General features: G+C 50.7%; 1 long non-coding RNA gene across 2 annotated transcripts in view; it reads right to left on the bottom strand.

Moving 5' to 3' along the window:
• LOC112550915 overlaps positions 1-19,090 on the bottom strand; it is a 46,450-nt gene continuing 27,360 nt past the window's right edge. The window contains exons 3-6 of one of the 2 annotated variants that reach the window (XR_003094988.1): positions 16,114-16,220; positions 14,539-14,893; positions 8,247-8,600; positions 1-79 (exon numbers count right to left, since the gene is read on the bottom strand). This is a non-coding gene — a long non-coding RNA (uncharacterized LOC112550915). The remainder of the gene's footprint in view (positions 80-8,246; positions 8,601-14,538; positions 14,894-16,113; positions 16,221-19,090) is intronic. The other variant, XR_003094987.1, reaches the window with a different exon arrangement.

Below are 19,090 nucleotides of genomic sequence, written 5' to 3'. Positions count from 1 at the left end.
CGTCGTGTGCCGGGTGCAGTCTGGTCCTAGTGGTATCAGAACTTTTAAGCGCTCTAAACACAGGCGGAGGTGAGCTCGCCTGCGGGGGGGAGAGAGAGGGGTTAGCGCAGCATGGCTACACGGGGACACAGACTCACCCCTCTTCCCTCCAGCTTCCCCAGACGCTTCCTTCTACACGCATCCCTGTTTCCAGCGGGGTCCTGAAACAGCCTTGCGCTGAGTCATTGAAACATTTATACTGCAAACACCAGCTACTCGGCAGCAAGCACCAGTTATTTCTTGCCCTCTGCTCTGATAATCTCTCTCAGCTGGATGCGCTCTAGGAAGGGGCAGTGCTCTGAGCAACCCCCTCAGTTCACCTCTCAAGTGGGCAGAGCCCCAGATCAAAGTGCCTGCAAATGTCCAATGCCAAGGCAGCAAGGATCTTTGGGTAAATCCAGTATCTTTTATTAGACCAACTCAAGTAGTTGGAAAAATTCTTCTTTGCAAGCATTCGGGTACAAACACCCTTCGTCAGGCTGCGGTTGGTCTGTGCTCTCCCTTTGGCACATTAGCAGTTAGGGAAAAGCCAGTGTTATAATACATGTGGATCGCTATAGCACATTGACACCCCATCTCTTGTTTTTTCTACCCGGATCAGAGAGCCTAATGGACAGCAGCAAGACCGTCAGCCCAATGTGGGCGTCAGACGTCAGTCCCACTAATGGGGCTGCTGTGCCCACGCCACTCAAGATCTCCAAGTGCCCAATAAAGGCAGGACTGTGTTTTCTTATCCCTGCACTTGAGATCTGCCTGTTAGTGCAAGTTTTCTAGGTAGGAACAACAGAGCCCCGGGCCCTCTGCCCATCTGTTCCTACCTTCACAACACACCCTCCCGATGAGCTCCCTGGCGATTCAGCAGCACTGGGTCCACTGCACTCCAGACTATCACTGCATAACACCACTGCGCTGCTCGCTTTCGTCCGAAACAAAGCGAACGATCCAGACAGAGACCCCCAAGCATCCACCCTCCCCAACAACGCAGGGAAACCACCCTGTGCCCCCCGACCCCCAACCTTTGTAGCCTGCATTTGAGAGTTAGCAGATTTATGGAAAACAATAAAGTGTTTTTTTCCAGCCCCTCCATTAATGATTTATGGCTGAACTTGCAATCCCGAATCAATAACACAATGACATCAGCCGATCCGCTCACACTCAAGGTATTCCAGCCTTGAAAGCCCCCCCCGCCCCGTACACATGCACAAAGAGACTGGCTACGGTCAATCCGGCTGAATGCAAGGAGGGGAGGGGGGTGGAAATTAGTTGGATGGTTCATTTCCATTTTGTAGCCGAGATTCACTATTGTGTGGGGGCTGAAAGGGGTGGGGGAGAGGGACTGGTAATCACGCAATTATGTCGGTGACAGGCAAGGATGATTAAGGGGGGGAAGGGTCAGGGGTTCTGCTGATGAACTGTCAGGGGAGGAGCGGCACCCACCAGCAGTGCTACAGCGATGGGTTCGGCAGGGTCTCCATTATGAAGCCTCTTACAAAAGGTCCATCACTCAGCGGCGCGCACTGCCTCGGGCTAAGCCTTGGCAAGCAGGGCTGCTGCGGGGGGACCCGCGCGTTTCGGCAAACGTTCAGAAACGGCGTTTTGAAAAAAGTCAAAAACATCTCAACTGATGAGCGCGCACACGTTTCACCCCCTCAGCTGTTTCCCAGGCTGAGATCCGCTGACATTTAATCCACGCTGTTGACAAGGGGCTTTTGCTCCTTTGCAAACCAGCCGCATGGGCCAGTTTCATGCAGATCAGCAGCTCCCCAGGCCTGCCCAGCAACAGGTACTGGACCAGTACGTCGTGGGGATGCCCAGACCAGGCTTGGAGGAGTCTGCCCCAGTTGGGAGCTGGGCTGTGGTTCGATTCATCGCTCAGGAGTCTGGGCAGTGACCTGCAAACTGGTCACTTGGGAGGAGGGCTGCAGGACTGGGCTCTGAGCACTGGGAAAGCCCAGCTCCTTGGGAGCTTCCCAGCATTTTTGCTGCCCCTTGCAGCCAGGCCAGCCCAGAGCAGAGGGTTGTCGCCGTGTCCCCAGGAAGGTTTCCTGGTCAGCGCTCTGGCTGGGGACTCTGAAGACACCAAAAGTCAATCCTCTGCCCTGCCGCAGACGTCCAGTGTGGGCTGGGGCAGGCCCTGGAGGTTTGTCCTCACCGCAGCATCAGCTCATGCCGGCTTTGCTCGAACACTGCAAGCCAGCAGTGGCAGCATTTGCAGCACGGCACAGTAGTGTCGTCACTGGAGCGCCCACTCGAGCATCAGCCCCTGCCCCACGCTGGGCCAGCTTGAGATTCACTCCCCGCTCTCCCAGGCCTGAGGACTTCTGGCACGGGCCGTGCTAGAATTAGACTGCAGCAGCAAAGACAAGCTCGCAGTCTCAAGGCCTGTCCCACTGGGACAGCGACATTTCCTGTCTGTTATGTAAGGACCAGGTCCTGCTTCACCTAATAAGTGCCTAAGAGCAATCCTATCCCGCCCTGCTCAGGTGCCTGAAGAACCACTAAACACACCTACTTGCATAGCGTGCTAGTTTCCCAGCCTTAAGACCAAGTCACTCCACACAGCAAGGAGGAGCAGAGCAGAACAGGATCACACTTGGGCGCCTAACAGGATCTGGCTCTAAGATCTGAGGCCGGGCCTATTTGTACATACGGCCCCTAGCGCAATGCAGCCCCATCTCAGCTTGGGGGCTTTGGGACATATTACCATACAAAATGCAACAGCAAATGACAGCAATTTCCAGACCCATTTGCAAGAGAAAACAGAGGCTATCCCTTAAGACTCGCAGCAGAGGGTGGCTCTGAACAAGTCATGGAGGTGAAGCCTGTCTCCAGTATAGTCCAAACCCTGCCCTAAGCATCCTCCTTTACTATCCATGCTTGGGGAAGACCACATTGTTACTGCTAGCACAGCCATGGGAAGACGCTGTGAATACGAGCTAGGGTTTTGGCTAGGTCAGGAAGACGTGTAGACAGCCTCTCCCAGCATGAGCCAGGTAATGACCAGTGTCAGAGACCCCTGCCCTCCCAAATTTGGAAAGACCGTGTTTTGATCTGCCTCTTCAACGGCCGTTGTAGATCCGCATTCTCTGCAGCGAAGCAGCCAAAAGATCACCCAGGGCCGTCAGCAAAGAAACAGCCAAGTCACGATGCTGAGCAGCATAACAAAGCCACACCGATGCCAGCCTCAGCTTATGGGACACCGGTGACTGGAGCTGCTGCATGGAGATCCCGCCGAGGGCCCGACACAGGTTGCAGCCGCTTGAGGCCTCGTCCATCCGAGAACACAGCACTGGTATTGCCAGGGACATGGCTGAATGGGTGCGGGGCTCTCCTGGGACACGGGAAGAGGGGCTGGTTTTGGGGTAGCTCTGCTCCACTGGAATGGGCTTAACAGCAAGGAGCCTCTCCCTTGTCGAGGGCTCAGCTCCCCCGGGGTTGGCTTTCACTGACCGCTGGGTGGGAGCACGACCACAGCAGTTCCCAGGATGCGGCAAAGCCCCGCTCTCCTCCACCTTGCAGGAGTTTGTCCACTTGCCTACACCCAATCACTGAGACAGGAGTAGCCACACACTTTTGGATGGGATGATCTCTGGCTTCACTGGCAGACAGGTTTTGAACCAGCATAACCCACCCTGCCTTGTTTCAACTGCAACAGTCATCCCAGTGCAGCTCCCAGCATAGATGCACATATATTGGCGATTGTGCCAGCATGGTTTAATCCCTGCCCCACAGGCACACCCGTTCAGCCAACCCTCCTCCCCAACATAGCCGTGTCCCCACCGTGGGGGTTGTACCTCTTTGCCTAGACTAGTAACAGAAGAGCAGCAACACTTTTGTGCATAGGTGAGGCCAAATCCTCACCAGCCCATCCTTCCCCTCCAGTGGTGTCTGAGAGGTATCCATTTCTCCTTCTTTCCCAACCCCACTCCTGCTTTTAGCTCCCAAAAGCTGTTGTAACCGTTCGTTTCTGCAGGGCGTAGCTGAGCTGTTCATTAACGCTTATTAAGCCAAAGAATGCCAATGGGGCTCCGAAACGGTGACAGATGACTATCACTCAAAGCCATGGTTATCAATGCACAGTGCTGCAGGAGCAGGTCAGCAAAGCTCAAATACCTAGTCAAAGGGAGGTTGCAGGGTCACCGATGATGCATCCCTATCGCTGCAGGTCCTTTTACTCAGTGCTTCATGGCAAGGTGACAACTCTTACACTCAAGAAACGTCCCAGCCCTGGCCAGGCAGCAAACAGGAGCCAGCTGGGTTTGCATGCATGTCACTGAGCTCACTTCGCATCTGGAGACCCAGCTCTAAGCAGACAGTTTAGCAAGTGGAGAATCAACTGAGATCAAGACCAAAGGGTTGCCTTTCCTCCTCGCGTTGAACCCTAGGGAAGGAGGAGAATCAGACTCTGGAGGATCCCAGTGCTGGATGTGGGCTGAGCCTGTGTTATTCACTGTGGGTCAGGTAGACATGGGGCAGCGGGGATCTTCCTTGACGCTCTCTTCCCTGACGAAGACGGCTTCCAGGAGGCAGGCGGGCTCAGCCCCCTCCTTCCCCTGGTCACAGGCCCATCGAGGCTTTGACTGCGCGTGGGCATGGATGCTCAGAGTAGCAGAGGCAGGGATTTCTCTGCTGCTCCTCCCGCAGCCAGCCTTCTCCCACTTCTTTCCATCTACTCCCGGAAAGAGGATGAGGTTCAGGTGCTTGTGCAACACAGGCATGACCAGACGGTGGTCTGGATCCATCTGCTTTGTGACAACCCTGCCCAGATCTCTAGGGACCAGGGGCCACGTGCTTGAAGGATCGAAAGGAGACGTATCCCAGGTCCCACATGCTCCTCTGTTCAGTCCACAAAGAGCTGGGGTGCACTCCCACTTCTTTGGCAGGCTGGAGCCCCTGGTCTGAGCTAACCATGGCCACCTGCAAAAACTAACAAGACTAACTACCTCCCCCAGCACGGGGAGCTTGGTCTTGGTTTTTTTTCCAAAATGTTGGGCAAAAATTAGCCTTGGCACAAGAGGGCCCCACTGTCCTAAGCCCAGGGATCACAGCACTCTTGTGCCCTTGCCTTCAAATATGCCTCTGCTGGGCCCTGCCTGCTGCACTCCTTCGGCAAGCGACTGCTCCTCCTGATGGCAGCTGACCTAGGGACAGGGGGGCCCGTGAGTATCGGGATCCAGGCCAGGGACCTTCCACCTCTGTGACGCTGCGCACAGCGATGAGGAATCCACGGTGTCCCCGAGCTCACCAGGGTGGAGACGCTTCTGGGTATGGGGCAGGTGAAGTGGGGCAAGGCAGCAAAGGCAGCATCCCGAGCCTCTGCATAAGTGACAGCAGGAGTAATGATCGCAGGGAGGGGGACAGTCGCGGGCCGTGCCTCGCGCTGTCGTCTCACCGAGTGCTCTCCCGATGACATCACTGCCTCCGGTTACATAAGGCTTCAGGAGGATCCTCTATTCGTGTGTGCTTGCTGCAGAGCTCGGTGCCATGCTGCACCGTACGCAGGCAAGGGCTGCCTGGGAAACAGACAGCTGGTGTCTGCTTGCTCCCCCCTCCCAAGCTGCAGCACAGGGGAAAGACCAAAAAAAAAAAATAAAAATCAAGGAGTCTGGGCATATCTGAGACACGCAGGCAGCGCTCTGAGAGCCGTCCCTGGCCTCCCTGAGTCAGACCGCTCTGCCCCAGCCCCAGCTCTTCCCCACATGATGGGCTCCAGGTCTATGGAGACCACCACCCTGCCTTCGGAGGGACAGCTGGTGACAGCGAGAAGGAGGCGTCCTTCGTTAGCAGGATCCACCTCGCATGGACCAGCTAGCCCCACGCTAAGGCAGGTCCCAAGGGGGCAGACACTGGTTGTGCTGCTTGGGACAAGGTCATCAGCTCAGCCCTAGCACTTCCCCCTCCTATGGCCTGGACACTGAAAGTGTTAAGGAGACCAGGACAGCCACACGTCCCCAAACTCCTAGCCAGCCGTCTGGAAATCACCCCAGAGGCTATGGCAGCCTGCGGGAACAGGTGCTTCAGAAATCCCAGGACGCACTTCTGCACCTGGCCGCTCCTCCCAGGTTTGCGGTGCTGGTGCAGAGGGGACTGGCACAGGCGGGTGCTGCTCTGCGGTGGGCTCGTGGAGCCGGCTCAAGTCAATGGAAGGACTCTGCCCTAGAACCGGACCGGACCCTTATTAAAGATGCCCCCTTGGGCCCTTGCAGCATCTCCAAATGCACGAATGGTTCAAGGTCCACTATGAACAGGGACAAGAGGAACCAATCTCGCTACGCAGAGTGTTCGACCCCGTGCTTAGCTGTCCGCGGTCTCGCTGGACCCCAGCCCCACGCGTGCCGAGCACCGAGAAGGAGCCGAGGGAACGAGGCACAGATGAAACCCCAGGGATTCCCGGGTCTCCTTCAGCCGAGGTGCGACGGGCGCAAGGGCTTCACCTCCGAACTGCTGAGCTGACGTTTCTCCGAAGAATCAGAAACAAGGGTGTCAGTCCCCCGATATTCTCGTCCTACCTCCGCCCCAACTCAGCAATGCGCAGCCACCGAATCAGGGACCGGATCCTTAAAAACGCCGGCGCTCGCCACAGCCCACGTCCTCCCCTTCCCCAGGGGTCAGAACAAACCGAACCCTGAAATCAGAAACCGGCAACTTTGTTTGGATTTCCAAGTTAATAGCTGGCTTAAAAAATTCAGGAGGGATCATTGTTAAAAGAAAACAATTCCTGGAGAAATGCTAGTGACCCTGCATCAATAATTCATGGCAAGAGAAGGATTTCGGGGCTAAGAAACGAGAAGCATATGCATAAGCTGTGGGGGAAGTGGGGGGGAAAGCAGGGCTTCCTTCTCCAAACAATTCACAGGTCGGCGGCTCGCTTCTCTTTTACAGCCGTCATATGACTTGATGTTTTTCTCTGCTCTCGGCTCTACGCTGGCCTCCCTCCCAAGTAGCCCGCCCCGCATTGGCCGGTGCTGCGTCGGCACTCCTCTCCATTGGATGCTTCGCCCTTTGGTGGAGGAAGGAAGAAATCCAAGATTTTGCCAAGGAGCTAAATCAGGAACCGAAAGCCGGGGAAGTGCTGGGGACAGAGTCTGGATTTTCTTTGCTGCAGAGCATTATGTAATCACGCCGAGCCCTGGAGCCGCGGCCCGGCAAAGATGCCGTGGCACGTGGCCAGCTTTCAATAACTCCTCGCACACACAATTGCACACGACAGCAGGCAGCACCTCCCCCCCACCCCAAGCTGATCTGGACTTTCAACAGGGACATACCGGGGCAAAAGCACATCTAACAACAAGAGCATCTCCGCCGTATGCTTCTAGGTCGTTACAACCAAAAGGAAAGAATAATTAAGATAGATTTTGTTTTCATCGGTCCCTCTGGCTGTTTAGGGCGTTTTACACTGAAGACCGACCGGCTTCCTCTACTTCACCTTTGTTTCCAGTCAGTTTGGTCTGGATGCTTGAGTCACACAGGGGTGGGGGAAAGGGGGAAATCTTTTGATCTAAAAGTTTCCTCAAACCACATTACTTTTCTAAAAACAGCAACAAACCCTTAAGTCTGAGCTTAAACAGATGATGTTGTTGGGGCTGGTCCTGCTCTGAGCAGGGGGTTGGACTAGATGCGACCTCCTGAGGTCCCTCCCAATCCTCATTGCCTATGAAACGGATGAAATTTTTCCTTACAGTCAAAACGAGCTGAAATATTCAGCCTGGTTTTAACTAGACCCGTTTGCACGCGCACAGGAACAGAGCTGGCCGTCTATGACGAAAGCTCCTGCAGATCAGGGACAGGTGAAAAGCTAAGTGCTAAAGAAGAGGGCCGTGACTGAAGGGGGAAAAAACAAAACCCATCAGACCTTGCAACTCGCTGAAGTTATGCAAATCAACACAGCCTTCCCTGCAACGTGAACCACAAAACAGAGATCTGGGCCTGCACCGCCCAGCACAATATGGCCCCGAGCGGGATTAGGCCCCGGAGGTGGTACTGAAACACAAGCAGTGACGACAATGCATTTTGGAAACAACGTCCAGGCTACCTATTGTAAACCTTATAAAGGACTATTCTACAGACCACTGCCACCCGCACAATAAAAGCTATTAATACAATGGGCCAGTCTGATGGTTGTTTCGTTTTCTTAACAAAACAGCTGAGACAGAATTTGAAAACTGCCCAATGCAGAGAAAAGCTATAATTAAAAAAAACAAACAAACCTTGTTTCCCCCAGGAAAAAGGAAAGTCCATTCAGGCACAGGAGAGAGAGCACAGGACCCAACGCAACACCTCACCTCAGAAGAAGAGACTCAAGCCTGGGGGGCCGATTCAACTGCAGGAGCGTACCCAAGGTGCCCACAGATCCAACAGCCGCCAGGCAGGGTCAGCGCTGGATTAGCTGATGAGAGCATGTCAAATCGAGCAGCTTCTCCAAGCACTTGGGTTTTGTACCAATGCACCTAGGATTGTTAACAGGTGTTGGGGTTGCGTTGGGGGTCATGACGTGGGGCTCGGGGACACGATCTGTCCTCGTCTGGGCCGGATGTCCAAGGCTGCCTCAAGCCTGGCACGATCTGCAGGTCACAGAAGTCAAGAATAACAGACCGCTACGGATTCTGTTAATTGAAGACAAACCAAAATCAAATACACCAGTTATCTACACAGACGGATGCCCCGCTCCGGGGGCAGGGTTCATGACCAACCACCGCACAGGCTGGGTTAGTGGACATGGGCCACCTTCCTAAAGCATGGTCCGGCCAATGCTCTTCATTTCCAACCACACTTCTGCCTAGGACAAAGCTGCTGTGGTCAGATGGACCATAGCTGTCCAGCATGCAGGAGAACCAGCCTGTATTCGCAGCTCTGCCACTGACCTGCCGGGTAACCTTGAGCCAGTCACCTTGCCTCCCTGCACTTTTCCTTCCACCCCGCACCTGTTCTGTCTCTGACAGAAACCACTTCGAGGGAGGGTCTGTCTCTTCCCTGCGGGGGCTTCGTAGAGCCAACCAGCTTCTATTATAACTCCAACGTATGGTCAACCTCAAGCTTTCAAAAAATTCAATGGTAAGCTAAAAATAACATGACTGGCTTAAAAATCATGAGACTGTCCCAAAATAATCCAGTTGGGATGGTTTCGATTTGCCCTTTGAATTCTGAGCTTTTAGATCATATGCGATTCCTATTTTCAGGCTTTTTTTCTAGTCAAGAGGAAAACTCATTTTGTATTTTAAAATAAAAACAGAGATTGTGACCTTATGATACTGACAGCAAGGGTTTAGTGACGCATGGAAAAAAAAAATCATGGTACTCATAATAAAATAATACGAATATAAGAAGGCACACAAGCAATGTGATTCATAGATGTTAGGGTCGGAAGGGACCTCAATAGATCATCGAGTCCGACCCCCTGCATAGGCAGGAAAGAGAGTGCTGGGTCTAGATACCCCCAGCTAGATGCTTATCCAACCTCCTCTTGAAGACCCCCAGGGTAGGGGAGAGCACCACCTCCCTTGGGAGCCCGTTCCAGACCTGTGATGCAAGGAGTGTTACCGAGTCCCAGGTCCCATGTCATGTTGGAAGTCGTAACATGGTAATTGAGTCTTTTCTCACCGGCTGGACTTCTCTTCACAGGTGAGAGGCAACTCACAGTGTTAAACTTTGGCTCAGTTGTTAAAAAATCCTGATGAAAAGGGGCCTAGCAAAGAGTCGGTGATGTGCTCAGTGCCTGTGGGTGCCTGGGGCTCAGAATAACCAAGCCCGTGATATTTTTAAACCCGTTTGTGTTTGCATTCAGTTCTTGTACCAAATCCTCAGTGCTGGTTTATTAATTTGCTCCAAAACAGGGATAAATTTTCCTCCTCTCTTTGCAAACGATGGGATTTGAGCGGCGGGCAAGAGACAGCACGTTTCGGTGGATGCACCAAAGCAGAGCCCACGAGCCATTCAAACTTATTCTTGTCCCCCAAAGTCATACATGGGAAAGGGGGGGGGGGTGGACCATTACTACTTATCTTGGCCACAATGGATTTTAATTAGTGATGAATTTTATATGAACTGCACTTTAACCTACTGGAGAGCAATACATGGTTTTAGAAGCAAAACTCCTTGTAGGTTCAGCTGCTTGTTGCAGGAGGCAGAAATCAGACCTTGACCAGAGACTAAATGCTCAAAATTACTTTCTCGTTCCGACTTGGAAACAAGGCCTGCTCCTTGCTGGTGGGGTTACCTCTCAGTAGCACCCGCACATGATACTTTAGCACTACAATGAAATGTTGTACTCTTCCAATAGCTGGAGGGCTGGGGCCATGATACAGACCCAGTCATGTATTTAGTTGCTTGACTGGGAACACAGTAGAGAGGTCTTTATCCTTCAAAACCAAACCCATGTGGCAAACACCAGCCTTAAAAAACCCCACAACATGGAGCCTAGCCATGTTCATTATAAAAGCCAGATTAGTTTAACAGAATTCTGCCTTTAAGTAAAAAATAGAGACCTGCTCTTTAAATAGCTGCGACTGCGGCTTGTGCCCTCACTCTTGCTAATCCCATTATACTCACACTCCTGGATGCACGGTGCGGCGTTTGCTGCAAAACGGGGTGAACTCTCGCCCGCTGCAGGAATTTGCCTCCGTGGCACCACCCAACCCCGCAGAGCATCCACGGGACACGTTACAAGCCTGCCAGGGATGATCTCAGCTAGCCCAAGGTGTGCGTGGGAGCACACGTGCCAGTCACCTAGGGGCACTTAGCTTTGTGGCTTGAATTAGGTCACCGGTGACAGTATTAAGATGTTTAGAAGCAGCTAGAGGATGCCCTGTACCCAACTGGAGAGCCCCGAAAGTGCCTCACTTTCAGGCTGTGGAAAGACAGTTCTCTTTTAAAAAATAAAAATAAAAAAAATTTTAAAAAGTGAGGCTCCTGTAAAGTGTCTCTAATTTGAGCTCCCCAAAGCCACGAGGAGGGTTTCTGAAAGTGTTGGCTAAGGATCTGTGGGGTGCAGCTTGTTGATCAACACTGGGAAGAGACCAGACTGGAGGAGTCGAGACCCGGAAGAGTCGGTGTGTGCTGCACACTACGACGGAGACCTCAGCGATCTGTGCAGATCTGCGAGCACCACCTCCCTGCCGTGCGGGGGAATCAAGGCAGCGCTCCCAGAGCATACTTTACCAGACTTAAGAGACCCCCAAAGCTAAGGAGTTTTGTAGAAAACCGTAGAGTCGACAGAACCGTTCACACAGTCGCATGAGGAACAGCTACTTTTCTTCTGGAAGGTGCCTAACTGGGTAATATAAAGTACAGGCACAATATTTCTAAACCAACAGTTTAAACAAAACTGAGAGACTCTAAGGGACCCTGGTTTTAGTGCCTACAAATGCAGAACGTGCATGTGCACACGCGCCAGAGAAAAATAGGTCAACTCATGACTCCTGGTGAAGCAGTAAAGGAAGGTGCCAGCCAATTACTTGGGACAATACATTTACTATTTTCAAGATTACAGGCAAGGATTATGTAGAGTATGAAAATGATAACCTGATCTTGTACTAGAAGCACATCTTTGTCTTGTATTCACACATGCATGAAAAAACAGGGCTGTGCAAATATTTAAATGACAAAGCAAATCCATGATTACTAAAGCTAAGATGTTTTTAATGTTGATTAACGCGAGAGTGAGGATTCACCCTACACATCTCTTAGAAACCCTATTCAATTGCCTTCAGCTAATGGAAGAAAAATCACAATTCTTTAATCAAAATAACTCCTGAAATGTGGGAGTTGGGAACATTTGCTTACACCAGAGGTTTTATACCAGAAGGAAAACATGCATTCTTCATTTAATACCACTTCACGCTATCAGAAATATTTAGGCAGTCATCAAATATCTACTGTACCTCTCGGATACAGAGGGCATACATCTGGAACAGTAGAAGTGCATGTCATTTTACATTGTAGCCACAAGCCATCTCAGAAGAGGGGGAAAAAAAGTTACTGCCTAAGAAAAATGCACAATACAGAAATATCTAGGTAAAAAAAAAAAACCAAACCAAACCACAGCGTTCTCCTTCAGCAGATGAGCTTTACAGAGAAACCCCAAATGTCTTTTTTTCTAGTGACCATGGACCTTTTATATATGACTTACATTTACTGAAATACCATGTGATGATGACAACTTCTTGGGGATGCAAATCCCATTGATTCAAACCAGCTGAACTGGCCACTACGAGAGTAGTACCAACATGACTACTCCTTTGATACTTGCCTTGCTCCGAGAAAGACAAAAGGCCTGGAGCAGCACAACACAATACTGCCTGTTTGGAAATCATTTTTTTTGTGGCAAAAAGGTGAACATGGAAATGAAAATCTGGCAAACTCCAAGGTCCTGCCCATACGATGCAGAGATTCGCTTTACTAAGTTGTTACTACTACTGACCCAAACCTTGCTCCCCTATACCAGGGTCACTGCAGGCTCTTGCTGCAGTCGGCGAGACGAGCGGAGGGCATGGTTTTAACTGCTGAAGACTGAGGACAGCTGCAGTCTGGTCAACTATCAGTGTGGGAGGATTAGCTGCCACGTGCTGCCTCACTCAGCATCCAGCCAGCAATGCAAGGGTCAGGATGCCACCTGGGAACAGATGGGGGAAAACTGCAGTTTGTTTTGGAAAAAAAGGAGCTGGGACATCCAGTCCTTGTGTTTGTTTCCATTTGTTTAGTATCAAATGCTAGGGAAGAACTGTAAAGCCACAGCCACGCATGCTACAATTACAAAACAGTCTTCAGAGAGGTTGCCTAATCTCTCTTTCTGTCCTACAGGCACCAACAAACTCCCTTCCTCCCCCCAAACACACGCCAAAGCCCATGGCACGTCTTCCTTGCTCAGACAAAGCTGCTAGTACTTTGTTAATTCATAACAGTTCTAGTGCCTACTGTTTCAACACGCTGCTGCCCCTGTGGGACACACCACTCATTTGTGTCTTAGCCACACCTCTGATTATTTAAATACGTACTAACTGAAAAATTCTCACTGAAAATCATTAGCTAAGAAACGACTTTTAATTCAGCTTAATCCTGGGAATATCATCCTGAACATACCTATATGCAGTCTGGATTGTACAGGCTCACAAATGTTCCTAGTAAGAAGTTTGCAAAATTTTACTATGTTTTAAGGATGCATGAATTCTCCTTCCAAAGAAGGACATTCAGCCGGCTCCAAGGACAGGGAGGGAGACTAGTAGGCAGGATCAAGGACTGGGACAAAGGGGAATTCATTCCCCAACTCTGCCCCAGACTGCTTGCCCTTGCAGGTCGTTCAGCTGCACGTGCCCCAGTTCCCCATCTGTAACACTACAACTCGAACACAGTGTCAGGGCACTGAACCCACAAATGTTTTTCAAGTGTTCATATGATCTGGGGCTGGTGCTCGCATATGAAGTTCCTAGATAAAGAGGGGGCATGGATCGAAATGTGAATTAATTCAGTATTCACCTTTGGTCTATAACCGGAGCACGGGATCAGCACGATTCATAAAAATCCCCCAGTTCACAAACTACACCCAAAGGCGAAGGTATCAGCATGGAAAGACCTTTGTGCAACCCCTACTCAAAGGAACTCGCACTAAAGTTCATGGGAGTTTTGCAGGGTTGAGGAGCACAAGATCGCACCGGTTTTGCTGACCCAGCAACCAGCACTGTTTACAGAGCTTTGCTTCTTTCCACAGTCGGCTCTGCTGCAGAACTGCAAACTCCCAATCTCCAAAAATGAGTCACCCGCCCCCTGAAACATCAGATCAGCTTAAAAGATTTTTTTTTTTTAAATTAAAGTGCTTCGTTCTTATTTTTCCCCCTTCTGTTTTTTGAATTCTGACATGACTGGTAAGTCAACTTTTTCAGGCTACCTCTGAAAGCAAGAGTGGGAAACTTAACACCATTTCATTACTGTTATTTTAAGCAAAAAAGTTTTGATTCTCACTTAAACACGCACACTTGGGGGTAGAAGCACAAAACAAAAACTTACCGCCACCTGATTTGTGATCAAACCTCCAGGCTGGCAACATATTTTTTCCATTTTAAATTCCTGAATTGCATTTCTTTTTAATATACTTAAAAGTGATATTTTAAAATTCCTCCTCATTTGGCTGCCTGGAGGGGTTTGGACTCCGAGTTGGAGGGTTTATGCTTCTGCTATGTTCTCAGAAAGCCTGCTGCTCTTTACAGCCCTGCTTGGTCCTCTTCCCCCTCCCCAAGGCCCACTGCATGAAGCGCTCAGATCCCTGGGAAACTTGCCATCCAAAGAAACCCCAAATTGTGTGCATGATCCCAGAGGGCCTTATCCAGGCTTTGTTAAATTATGCTGCAACCAATAAAGGTCCCCCAACCTTCCCCCCTGCAATCTCTTCATCAAAACACATCTCCATATGTGCTTGATCCAGCAAACATCATGTAAGCTGCTTTGGCAAGCCAAGAAAAGTTTAGCAGAGGTCACGCCGCGCGCGCGCATTTCCTAAGAGGGTCATATTACCTCGAATATCCAACAGGGACAAGCTGTTCTCTTGATCTGGTTTCCTACTTCTCCTGGCATCGATGGAGCAGAGTTGTTTTTGGGGGAGCAGGAAGAAGAGTGGGCAGGGGGAGGGCCGGCGCAGAGGCTCGAACTGTCTCCGCACGTACCCTCGAGAAATGTTTTCGGCGGCTGAAAGAACACACGTTCTCATTCCAACGCATCCGAACATGCTCCACATTCAGGTCCATCCTCCTACTGCAATGATGACGCCTGGGCAGCTGCTGTGTCCCAGCAACTGCAGTGCTGAGACAGTCTCTTACTGAACCGTGGCACAAACAGTCCAGTTTCATCTTTAGCCCCTCGTTCTCTCCGTCTAGGGCCCAACAGAAAGATGATGAGTATCTACCGCTCTGCAGCTACAAGTGGTCATAATGGGCTCCTATACACGTGCAGGGATCCTGCTCCAGCGCACTGGAAGTCCAGCGCATTGGAGCAGACTCAATTAATCGAGTTTGCTGGAGCACGAAAACCGATGTGCTCTGGCAGCCTCCCGCGTCACGTGTACTGGTGTTGCCGCACAGCTCCATGCTGACAAAACGGCGGTGGGGCGCTTTGAAATAAAACACGTTTGATGAGCTCTAGTTCAAAGCATCCTGCTACCATTTTTCAGCACGGGGACATGGGGCGACGCTAACGCACATGATGTGCAGGCGCTTTTGATTAGCATGGCCCGCTAATTAAAGCGCTCAGCACCGTGTCCCACAGCATATGCAAAAAATGCCCCATGATGGTTAGGAGTACTGAGGGGTGGCTGGGTAGGTCTTTGAGGCCTTGTTCTGAATCCAGGATTTTTTTTGTCTGCAAAAGGACAGTCCCCAACCAAAATCTGACTCAGTGGGGACCAGTCTTTTAGCAGGTGTGCCACAAATTAATCTTGCACCCTCCCTGGGTAGCACTCTGATCCCTGTCCCCTGCCTTACCTGCAGCTCTGCTTTCTGTTCTGTGCCCAACCTGCTGTTCTGTTTCTGCTTCCTGATGCTGTGCTGCCTGTCCCCTCCCTGATCTGCCACACGCCACGCACAGAAGTTGCCCATGCTACTTGTGGCACACATGCTGCGGGTTAGCCACCCCCAATCTAAGTGAACATAGGCAAACTACAGACTGGTCACCAGGAGGGTAGTAAAAACACTGGAACAGGCTACCCAGAGAGGTTGTGAACTCTCCATCCTTGCAGGTTAAGGCCTGGCTAGACAAAACCTTGGCTGGGATGATCTTGTTGGGGCTGGGCCTGCTTTGGGACCAGATGACCTGCTGAGGTCCCTTCCAAACCTACTTTTCTATGATTAAGCTCATGGGGAAAGGGCAGAATACATAAGTGAAGTGAGCAATGGGACGGTTTGAAAACATCACAACCATCTCAGGTTTGTTCATTGACAAGAAGCGGTTTGGCTGGGAGCAAGTTAGCTCACCAGAAGTGTAAAGGAAGAGCGAGGAGACATAGGGGAGGGGTCCTGGCACAAACACTTCTGCCCTCTGCCACCCTCGCTTGCCCTGGTCTGGTCCCCCTCAGAACCGACATGTCCCCTTGCTTACACCAATGGCATCTCCTGCCAAACCTTCTCTCCCGCACTCCCCGACGACTCGAAGCTCTCTGGGACAGGAATCGTGCCCCCTGTGAAGGCCCAGTCAGAAGCAGAGTGCTAGATAAGAAAAAAACATGGGTGGGATTTTCAGAAGTACCCAAGTGACTTGGATGCTTTGAAAATCCTACCCAGAATAAATCGGAGGTCAGCACATGCAAGCAGGCAGCAGGGTGCACTTGAGGTTCCACGTCAACTGTTTACTGCTCATCACGATAAAAGGAACAGACTTCTTATCACACAACGTGTGCTAACCTGCAGATACCACACAGTGCTCATTTCTAGGAAGGCAGCCCCGGATTCTGAGCTTGCTCCCGATGGGTTTCGTCAGTATGTATGCTTTTTCAAGGTACATCTATCGATGTATCAGTGCTCTTACATCCTCCGTTCAGTCCCTCTGTCAGGTGCGGAGGGTCATGGCACCGCGTTACACAGGGTTGGCGATGAGGTACCATAAAACATCGGCTACACGTGCGCGCTAGAGCTACCGTTTCAGTTTTCCCTACTTACAAGAGTCTCTTCTCCAAGTGCTCAGGTCTCCATTTGCACTCCTGTACACAGTAACAGCAACATTATCTGCTGGCTACAAGGGCCTTTTTTTTTAAATAAATCATGCTGTTTTATGTATTTTCTCCCAAACATGAATAATTAACAGGAGAAACACATTCTTCCTGCACAGAAGGGACGTGATCTTCAGGCAGCCAATGCTTTATTGCTAAGGTCTCTGCACACAGCTCGCAGGGCTGCGATTACCTGTTTCACAACAGGCTCCGAAACCAGCTCCATCTGGGTGGTGATATTGCAGCCACAGTTTCTCCCTTTTCTAAAAAAGGGGATGTTTCCAACCTGGCAGGTGCTGAGGGAAGATTTGCTAAACCCTTGGCAGATCAAGAACACCTTGCGAATGATGACATGTATTAGCAGACAAACTAAAATCCAAATCTCGGACCCACAGGATTTCACAAAGCTGAACACTTCCCTATCAGGTACTGATGATGTGGCCCTGGCCAAGGCACAGCCTGTGTTATCAGAGTTTCTCTTGCTAGCTCTCCCCCAGTACCAGAGAAATCCCCCCATTTAGTACACATTGCCCCTTAATTGTTTTATTGTCGTCACATGCACTGCTTGGGACTACACCTGCCTGGCTGTCTGCCCACAGCTGTGCAAACTTGCTTTTGTGCAAGGAAGGCTCCAGGAAGGCAGTATGGACAAAGAACTGGGAAGGACAGGGACATTCATGGCTGAACAACTCGACTAAAACAGCATTAAGGGCAAACTCCCTCCCTCCCTGCTCCATCCCAAGGACCCTGGTAGCACAGAGCGGGCAACAGTTTGGCTTAGATACACCAGCTCATATGACATGAGCCTCCTTTGTTGGCCCTTTCTGTACTTGGACAGATCAGCACCAGTATTTAGACCCAGACACTTCTGTCTGGTCTTCTCTAACGGCGTTCCCTTGGCAGTGGCAAAGGCACCACAACACCCTCTCATTCACCTTATGCTCATCACCTTTCTCAATCAAAAAAGCAACACCAGCAACCCACAGCCAAGATGGACCAAAGGAGTCACCAAAGGGCTGGGAGTCACTGGGTCAGCTGCAACCCTGTGACACTGGTAGTGGAAAAAGAGAGCAGATGCAGGGAATGAGGGGGAAAATGAATGTTTTAAAAGGGGAGGGAAGAAGAGGGGGTGGAAAGAGATGTGCAACACTGAGAACAAGGAAGTGGCTGAGGTTGAGGTGACTTGAGCTCAGAATCAGGTCTCAGGAAGACTTTTGGCTTGTCCGCTTCATGCTAAATACGTATATACACAGTGGGTGCATCTACACATGCATTTACACCAACTTAAATTTACTGCACAAGAAGTTACTGCGCAGTAGGTGGGAATAAGCCGGCATCTACATGCGCAGGCGTTAAACCACATTAACGCTGTGTGTGGACTGACTTGGAACTAAAGTTAGTTTTGAGCACTTCAACAAACATCGCTCCCTGCTACAGGGCGAGCAGCCTGGGTGGGCTACAGGAGGAGTGCATCTCAGAGTGCTCCAACAGCAAACTAGGAAGAAAAAAGTGCTCACTTGGGGCCCTGGGGCCAAATTCTTCCTCTGTGCAACTCCACTGGCTACAGTGAGGTTTTTCCATGAATTAATTTGGCCCCAGCCCTCAGACATTTTAGGCTGCACCCCCACAAGTCACAGCCACAGGAGTTATCCTAAAATAAATGCTGTGGCACCAGGCTGAAATACAAACTCAGAGATGCAGGTTTGGGAAGACATTCAAGATGCCAAAGCTGGCTGCAGTGCATTCCAGGTTAGATACCATCTCGGCACAGACGACTGTGAAGTCCCAGTTTTCACGATGGAGCTACTGCAGTTACAAGACGCCTCGCGGCTCCCTCGGGGCAGTCCACAAGCAGTAAGGCACCATTTGATGCTGGTTCTAACAACTGCCCTGGAAACTGTAACTAGAGACCACTGAGTGCAAAAGACTGATAAGTAAATATGAGGTCCTAACTCTAAAAGTACAAGTTTCCTCCAAATGTTTGGGCTCATTTTAAAGCTGACATCCAGCCAAAGACACCACTTCAGGATACGAAAGAACGAACACATTCTTTGCAAGAGTTCCTTCCAGGAGTGCCAACCAAGCGCCACACACGTACATTGAGTTTGGCCATTTTCTGTATTAAAAACTATGAGCAACAAGATACTAAAAGAGTTGGGGATGCTGGAGGGTCATCGTAAAATAAGAGCCCCTAAGCAACCCCTAACATTTCACATCAAACCAAACCAAACCTAAAGACCAAGGGCATTTATACATATGCTCTGGGAGTGGGGGATGGGGACGGGAACACTTTAATTAGAGCAGCTCCAAGAGTTGCTCTAATTAAAAGCACCTGAATCATCTCATGCATCAGCATCCCCTCATTGAAAA

The sequence above is a fragment of the Alligator sinensis genome, unplaced genomic scaffold (assembly GCF_000455745.1).
Source record: "Alligator sinensis unplaced genomic scaffold, ASM45574v1 scaffold559_1, whole genome shotgun sequence".
Taxonomy (NCBI): domain Eukaryota; kingdom Metazoa; phylum Chordata; order Crocodylia; family Alligatoridae; genus Alligator; species Alligator sinensis.
Note: the sequence above shows the minus strand (reverse complement) of the source record. Positions and strands in the feature narration are given on the sequence as shown.